The sequence below is a fragment of the Heterocephalus glaber genome, unplaced genomic scaffold (assembly GCF_053883595.1).
Source record: "Heterocephalus glaber isolate CG9 unplaced genomic scaffold, H.glaber_assembly_v1.0 deba00001666, whole genome shotgun sequence".
Classification (NCBI taxonomy): Eukaryota; Metazoa; Chordata; class Mammalia; order Rodentia; family Bathyergidae; genus Heterocephalus; species Heterocephalus glaber.
The window spans coordinates 2,949,071-2,958,482 of NW_028258406.1; the positions used below are offsets into that span (position 1 = coordinate 2,949,071).

A 9,412-nucleotide genomic window follows, 5' to 3' on the forward strand; every position below is an offset into this window, starting at 1 on the left:
TTTAAAATCTCATGAGCTCTTCCCTTGCTCTTCTTTCTGAAATTCTCATGCTCAAGTTTTCTGCTTGCTAATGTTATTCTTCCTTCCAATCTCACTGAGATTACTCCCAATATAAATTAGAAACTTCTGTAATATTTTTGTGGCAACATGGAGTTTTATTTCACAGTATTGATTTTGGAATTACATTCCACATTGATTATTTATCATTTGATGTTTCTAGCAGTAAATTTCTGAGGAAAGGAAGTGTTTGCTCCTTTTATTCTGTACTCATAATATAACATGGTGCTGAGTTTGAAGTAGGTAGTCAATTAAATGATGAATGAATGAATCTAGGTGTGATGGCTTTTCTAAGATATCAACTTGGTACTTCAATCTCAATTATTCCAAGAAAACACTAATCTCAATGTTGCTGTAAAAATATCCAACAGATGCAACTGAAGGCCTAATAAACTGACTTTAAGTAAGGGTTATATCCTAAATAAATAGCTGGAAATCCTGAAAAGCAGAGATGAGGTTTTCTGAAAGAAAAAACTCCAGCCACTGGTTCTACTTGTATAATTGAACCCTGGCTGGCAGAAAAGAATCAGCAACCATCTGTGCCAATTCACCGTACATATGTGGTCTCTGGATGAGTCAGTTATTTATTCTATATAAAATGTGTCAAAAGCAAAATAGTGCAGAAATAAGAAATACACAGAAATAAGAATAAATACACAGAAATGTACAGAAATGAGTTCAATGAATGTAAAACATTTGGCATAAGACACTATAAATTCAGTAAATATTTGCTATTATTTGACATATTCTAAAATAATCATTGCTTAAAATAAATGTATCATGTTCTTACAAAATATGTGCAACATCACAAAAAACATTTTCTATTTCACTCCATATTTTTGATTCAATAAAAATAAAAATAACACAATACTTAAGAAAAACCGCAATTCAGGAAACAGTAAATATAGTGAACAGCAAATATAAATATTTAAAATAGTAAAGACAATAATACCAAATATTGAAATAGTAAAGCATAATTTTTCTTTAGTTCTTTTTTTAGTCTATAGTTTTAGCTAGACATCTACACACCTATCTAACTGTATATACCCTCAGTTCATATGAATTAGTGTCAAGTACTCATTCACACAATGCTTGATTCACACTAACATCAAATTTTACCTTAGGATACTCAAATTAAGGTGTATTAATTTAGATTCTGAATAGAACTTTTAAAATAATAAATTTAAAAATTAGTCTAGGTTTCTGCAGATAGTGGCAGAAGTTGAAAATGAGGATATGACCAAATTGCACTTGTCAAAGTTTAACAGTGATTCTGTTCAAATCCAAATTAATATGATATCTTCTAGAATGACTTTGATTTTCTAGAGAGACTTCTTTTTAAAAAGTAAAATTTATATTAGTTCAGCTGATTATTTACCTTTGATATATCAAAATGGAAGATCCAGAAAAACCACAAAGCTTTATTCATCCAACATTCCTTTGCCATAGAAATGTCTTTCATTTTTATTTGAGAGATAAAATGAAGAGCCAGTAAGATTTTTCTGAAAAATATCTTTATATGAGAAGCAGGAGATTCATATTTTAATAGAGCTTTTCGTTGCCTATCAGCATTGCCATCCTCTGGAAGACTGAAAAGATGCTCTCCTTAACCAAACCTTAGTCAAAATCCTCTACATTTCTGACCTCAACTTGACTACCATTCTTGACATGCTGAATAGCCCATATTTTTGTTTTTATTCACTAGGTTTATTGCTACATTTTAGGTATTCAGTATGATGACATTCATCATTGGGAATTTGTACCTTTACATGCTATATCTTGGTTCTAATTTTTTTTCCCCAACAGCCCAGTTTTTACAAGAATCCTGCTAAGTCAGTACAGAGACCATCATCCCTCATGCTTGATATCTTACAATCCTGACCTGTCTTCACCAAGAGTCCTTTTAGATCAGTTTAGCAAGGAGTCTCCCAACCTTGATTTTTTCCTCTCCCCACCACCTGCCTGCCTGCTTTGGGCTATACATCCTGATTTAATATTTTCTGTATTCAAAGTTAAGCATGATCACTCCCTCCCACTAGAGTCTTCACACCTACAGTCTTCACAAAGTAGTCACAATGATTCATGGCTCAATACAAAAAACATATTTTCCAACAAACAAAATTACTTAGAGATTGGATTTAACTATCTGCCCTTTGATGAATGTTTCATCTTTAAACATTATCACTTGTCTAAAGGTTTTAGGTAGATGCTTAACCAAACCATGAATCCATTATAATTGCAATAATTGTCCTATATTGTATAATAGATATAAATTGGTTCATGCTTAAATTTATTATATAAAATAGTCTCAAAGCAATGAAAATGATATTAATTATATCATTGGGATCAATTTTCTTTTCTTAAATCAATAGATTAGATATCTATTAAGAGATTATTAGAAATAAATCCATGTAAAATACAACAGAAATGTCATTTCTCTGTCATTGCAATTAAAAGTCAACAAATTGTCCCTGCGCTGACATGTGGCGCCCCGGCTGGCATCGTGCAGCACAAGGAATCGCGTGTTGGCTGTGAATGAGTGGCCAATATTTCACAAAGCTTCAAGATTAAGTTAGAGAGAAGAATAACAATTCTTCCAAATTGATCTGCTTTGACCATCATTCTTACTGGGAATGCACAATGGAATGTTCTCTAGCTTTATCATGATCAAAAACCTCCTTCTCTTTTGTATTTCCATGAACTTATCCAGTCACTTTGGCTTGTCACAAATGCCAACCAGTTCCGTAAAAGATGAGACCAATGACAACATTACCATATTCACCAGGATCCTGGATGGGCTCCTGGATGGCTATGACAACAGACTGCGGCCGGGCTAGGAGAGCGGATCACTCAGGTGTGGACGGACACCTACGTCACCAGCTTTGGCCCAGTGTCAGACACGGAGATGAGCTGGAAGGACGAGCGGCTGCGGTTCAAGGGGCCCATGCAGCGCCTCCCCCTCAACAACCTGCTGGCCAGCAAGATCTGGACCCCGGACACCTTCTTTCACAATGGGAAGAAGTCCATCACGCACAATATGACCACGCCCAACAAGCTGCTGCGGCTGGAGGACGGCGGCACCCTGCTCTACACCATGCGCTTGACAATCTCTGCTGAGTGCCCCATGCAACTTGAAGGCTTCCCAATGGATGCCCATGCTTGCCCCCTGAAATTTGGCAGCTATGCATACCCTAACTCTGAAGTCATCTATGTCTGGACCAATAGCTCCACCAAGTCTGTGGTAGTGGCAGAAGATGGTTCCAGACTGAACCAGTACCACCTCATGGGGCAGACGGTGGGTACTGAGAACATCAGCACCAGCACAGGTGAATACACAATTATGATGGCACATTTCCACCTGAAAAGGAAGATTGGCTACTTTGTCATACAGACCTACCTTCCCTGAACAATGAAAGTAATCTTATCCCAGGTGTCCTTTTGGCTAAACAGAGAATCTGTCCCAGCCAGGACAGTTTTTGGGGTGACCACAGTGCTGACCATGACAACACTCAGCATCAGCGCCCACAACTCCCTGCCCAAAGTGCCCTACGCCACCACCATGGACTGGTTCATTGCCGTGTGCTACGCATTTGTCTTCTCTGCGCTGATTGAGTTTGCCACAGTCAACTATTTTACAAAGAGAGGCTGGGCTTGGGATGGCAAAAAAAGCCTTGGAAGGAGCCAAGATCAAGAAAAAGGAAGGTGAGCTCAAACTAAATAAGTCAACAAATGCTTACACTACTGGAAAGATGACCAACCCTCCAAACATCCCGAAGGAACAAACCCCAGCAGGGACCTCTAATGTATTTATGGTCTCTGTCAAGTCTTCTGAAGAGAAGTCGGCTGAGACCAAAAAGACTTACAACAGCATCAGCAAGATTGACAAGATGTCCCGAATTGTATTTCTACTCTTTTTCAGCACTTTGAACTTAGTTTACTGGGCAACATATTTGAATAGGGAGCCAGTGATTAAAGGAGCCACCTCTCCCAAATAAGTGACTGTGCTCCACACTCCAAGGAAGCCATACTTCCAGCGAAGTGCAGAAGGACTCTCCGTATTTGGGCACTATCTTTCAGGAAACTTGCATGTTTAATAATACATAAAAATAATATTGCCTTGATGTTTATATATGTAACTTCAGATATTTCTAAGATGTCTCACTGACAAATAAAGTAAACAGCTTTATAGAAAACCAGGAGGCAATGACTAACATTCAGATGCTCAGTATCTTAACACTGATAGTTTACAAACAAGATAAGTATATTTTTAACTGTTCCAAGTGTTACCTAATGATGTTTTTTATACTTTGAATGTCATTTCATACAGAATTTCCCAGCAGATAAATATTTTAAGAAATACTCCATTATTATTACTTGACCAACTACCATAGGAAACAAAGATCACAGAGAGCACATTTTCATTAAAAGGAAACTGTGGACATTTATGTCCAAATTTAATTGCCTTTCATAATTCTTACTACTCTGAAATTAGAAAAGTACTGCATGATTTGACATTAAGAAATAGAATAGGCTGCATTTATGGAGACAAATTTAATAACAGAAACATATAGTATGTTAGAGTAGCAGATCAAGTATTTTCCCCAAGGAAAATCTTAATTGCTTAAAAATTATTTTCTTTGGGGGGGGGGTTATTTCCCATTCCACCCTAATCTCCACTAAATGAACAATGACCAAGGAAGAAAAAAAGTTGCTAAAACAAAACCAATTTTATGACCTTCTCAGCCATTGGCCCATGGCCCTCTGTCTCTGGAACCTTGACCACCTCCTGCTGCCGCCAGCCTGTAGACCTTCAGTGGTGAGAAACTGTAACTGAGTTATTTTCCACCTGATTTCCTTGTATGTATTTCATCATTGACTTATTGCTCTGTTAGCTTTTGTATATGAATCTTTAATGTTCATTAAAAAATTTTTTTAAAAGTCAACAAATTAAAACCTTTGTCTGAATACATAATCAAAACAACTTTCACAAAGTGAAATATTTTTAATTGATTTTGTAATTGTCATAGATATCCATACACTTGTGCTAGGAGTATGTGCATTGAGTGCATGTGAATATTACTTATGTATATTGTACATATCCATGTGTATTTGTGTGTACAAATTTTAAAGAACTATTTTGTGACTATCCTAGATTTAAGTTCTAAGAGGTTTAGTCATAATCATAAGAGTTGATATTCAGAAATAAAGTTTAGGGTAGAAATAATGATGACTTGGACTTTGATTAATTTTAGATCCAATATTACAATACATTAATAAAATGGTACCACCAAGGACACTTATAGTATTTTTTCTGAATTCACCCATAAAACTAGATAGCAGGTCTGTCATTTGCACTTTTGTGATTATGAAAGAACTGAAACATCTCACACTACTAATCAAAATTATGCTGTATTACTTGAAGCTTTGTCTTGTTCCTGTTCCATAAATGCCAGGAATACCCTATCCACAGATTCTTAATGACTGGCAACAGGTTCCATCCTCTAAATTGAAAAAGCAACAACCACACCTTTCTTCACCCATAAATGTAAAATAACACTCAGACCACACAGCTGGCATCAATTAACTCTGATTAAAAATATTATAGTTGATTTGGCACTGGAGCTTTTATTCCCAACCCTTCAGTTCAGCACTGACACTCAGCCAATTTCATTTACATCAATTGAAAACGCTCATAAAAAGAATTAGGTGAACTGCAATCTAATAAAATACAGACAAAAAAATACACAGGATTCAACTCCTTCCCCTCCTCTTTTTTTCCTGTTTCAGTTCTATTTGGGCAATACCCAAATGGAAACCATTTAGAATATTAAAGATGTTTTAAGACATTTTTAATAAAAAACTTATTTAAATTGACTAGATCCAAAACAACTTCACCATATCTGTGAACACTATAAAAGAATAGTGCTTATTCAATAGCAAGATAATTAGAAGCAAATGGGAAATTATCTTAAAATGTAAAGCAGCACCGTTTCATTTTATGGCCTATTTTAACATTAACAGAACATTTAGTTTGCCAAAGCCCCTTGTTTTGAAAGAGTACTGTTAAAATGCACACACCTGCTTTCAGTTCCTTGTAGCATTAACTATCTCAATCGAAAAAAGGCAATAGGCAACTGTTCATACTAGGAAGATTTGAGCCAGTATCTTGATTAGCATTTTTTCAGGCATTATTTAATAAAACACTTTTATAATCTTAATCTAAATATTTCTTCCAAATATGCAAACATATATGAGATAGATTTTTGATGATACATTTAAAAATAAATCATTCTTTCTATTTAAAAGTTTAAAAGGATTTACGTATTATGAAATCTGTACCTAAATTGTATTATATTGTCATATGTCACTGAACAGTGGGGATACATTTGAGAACTGCATTGTTAGGTGATTCTGTCACCATGTAAATAGTGTACTCACTTGAACTTTGATAGTATAAGTCAGTCATTGGAGATGGCCTTTTGATGCAATCAATAAATGCTGTATACACATGTGAAACATTGTTGCTCAGGTAATATGAATTACTGTTTTATAGTAAACATTTTAGGTATAAGAAGTATATTCTAAAAGCACAATAAAAAGTATAGTACAGTACAGTAAATATGCCAGTAGTACTGTCATTATAATTATCAAGTGTATGTAGGATACATAATTATATATGCAGTGATTCTATATAATTTGTAGCACAATAGGTTTCTGCCAGCATCACCTCAAACAAGTATTTATTGAGTTGTACTTCAATATTTTCATAACTATGAAATCACTAAGGGATAGGAATTTTTCAGCTTTATTATAATCACAATGGACCAGAACTTTACATGCCATTATTTGGCACATAACTATATATATGCAATTTATATTACATATTGTATAACCACTCACTAGAGAAACATTTAATATAAGATACACACACAAACATATATATATATATATATATATATATTTTTTTTTTTTTTTTTTTTTTAAGATAGGCTTACAATGGCCACCTGCAAAATAAGGTTTAGAAGAGTGCAAAGGGCTGTCTGTGTGCTGGAGATTTAAGGATCCAGTCAAAAGTCAAAGGCATGGAGCTCTCTGTAGACTCCTGTGTGAGTCCGTATCAGGGAGCTGAAGGGTCTGAAGTGGAATCCTGAAGAATCTGTGCTGCAAGGCTGAAGGTTCTGCACAGGAAGCCAAAAGATGGGTGTCCAAGGCAGAGGTGAAGATGAAGACTGGGACTCCTCTAAAAACATAGAAGTGACCTTGGCCCCCCACCCAGGTGACTGATACCTGTTTAGAATATCAGTCACTGCTATTCATCCTACATGGGTGTGGTAGTTTCTCTCCTTTTACAGTGCTGGCCTTCTGTGAATGTGTCTTCACTGTCCTCCATGTTGGGTCCTTGTGGGCTGACCCTGTCTAACTAAGTTAAGTTACTAATTAAGTTACCTAGGGCCGGGGATTTAGCTCAGTGGTTTCGCCACCTGCTGTGCAAGCACAAGGACCTGAGTTCAATCTCTGGTACCCCCCCCAAAAAAATAATTAAGTTACCCATCTGTAATATTTCCCCCTCTGAAGAAGTACCCCTAACTGCTGTGAGGGTGCAAAGGGCAAAGACCAGTCTGGCTACTTTTGGCCGAAGAGAGTCGTAGTTGAGATCAGCAGTCAGTTACTCTACAGAGGGTCTATCTAAAGGCCTTGATAGTTGCCAGACATTGTCATCTTGGTAGCTGTATAGCTTTGAGTCTGGAGGAAACAAAGCCAAAGAAGCAATTACAGGAAATATCCGTGACCCACCATTACTGAAAATCCTTGTACGCTTGCTACATGACTTGCTCCCCCATTTGACAACCATTTAATCAATATTACCTGGGTGACTGTACTTGTAACTTTATTGGTTGGTCATGGTTTTGCCCCACCTCATGCCCACCTTGTAAATTTCCATTGGGTCTTATGCTTTTGTCCCTCTTTGTACCCACCCCAACACATGGCTTTGCTACATAAAACATCCTTGAAAAGTAGGGTAGGCAGGCAACCCACTTTCCAGCCCCCCTTCTGCTTCTTTTAGATAGAAGCTTTCTTTCTCTCAATAAATTTTTCCTCCTCTTAGAAAAAAAAAAAAAAAAAAACGGAAGCAAGACTTCCTTATTTCTCTTTTTATTCCTTTTAGGCCACAAGCCCGTTGGTTTGTATCAGTCACCCCCAGAGTATGTCTTCAGTCTTCAGCAAATCCATTCAGTCACATCCAGAACTATGGTAAGCTAATGAGTTGGGCTTTTCCTACTCAACGTGACATAACAGTTAACTATCACATATACATTATATTTTCATTTATTTATATTTAACATTAGAGAGAGAACCAGCATTATATCTTGTCTACTCCCAATTTCCAGAGTCTGACATATTACAAAAGTACTATAATTCTGTCCTGAGTATTTTACAACAGGATTCCTTTTTATGTAATCATAAAATTTTCCTAATAGTCTATCTTGACTTTATCAAAAGATTTAGAAAAATTAAATATTATAGCTTCAGATTCTTTTGTTTTAGAATTACTAAATAAATTTGGCATTGCCTAGCAGCAACAAGAACAGATGGGAAATGAGGAATTCTGGATTTTAATTGTGGATTTAAAATCCCATAACAAGTCAAACTGGAATTCTTTCTGCTTCTTCACATATAATTCAGGAAATCCTACACCAATACAAATCCTGAACACAGGTACTCATATAGAACCAAGCAGCAAAGGCCTAATATGGGTAGGATGATAAATTCAGAAGGGATCCTTGTAACTTTGCAAAATATCTTCCACTTTCATCTGAGTTAATAAAGTTACAGAACCTGGAAATCTGGACATTTCTAACACTTCCTTTTCATCATTCACTTAGACAAATCCAAAAGTTTAAGAGGTATTCCTAAAACCTGCTAAATTTGCTCTTCCTGGCTACTTATCTGGTTCAGTCCACCATTATTTCTCCAGTAAATCATTGAAACAGGCACCTCTGTGGTCCCTACCTGCATTGTTTCCCTTGGAATCCACTCCACTTCTCTGGTAGAGAGTTTTCAAAAAAAATATGGTATTGATTCTCTTGCATAAAATTCTTCAAACAGCTCATTACTTTGATAAGCCAAAAGTAATTTTACAATTTCTATCAGAAAAGCACTTTGACTTACCATTACCCCTCCTTCCTTTATGCCTCTTTTCCTTGTCCATGTCCTCAGTGACTGTAAGTTCTGTGTGACAAGGAGTCAGCTCATCGATATTTTGTCCCCAGCTACTGACATATTGTATATTGACTCCTACTAAATGAATGATAAAATCTCCAAAAAGTAATGCTTGACATTAGTTGGGAAAGAA

The 9,412-nt window shown here is 36.0% G+C and overlaps 1 pseudogene; it reads left to right on the forward strand.

Annotated features, from left to right (window-relative positions):
* Nucleotides 1-2,686: 2,686 nt before the first annotated feature.
* Nucleotides 2,687-4,052, forward strand: LOC101714473 (gamma-aminobutyric acid receptor subunit alpha-5 pseudogene; annotated as a pseudogene).
* Nucleotides 4,053-9,412: the final 5,360 nt, after the last annotated feature.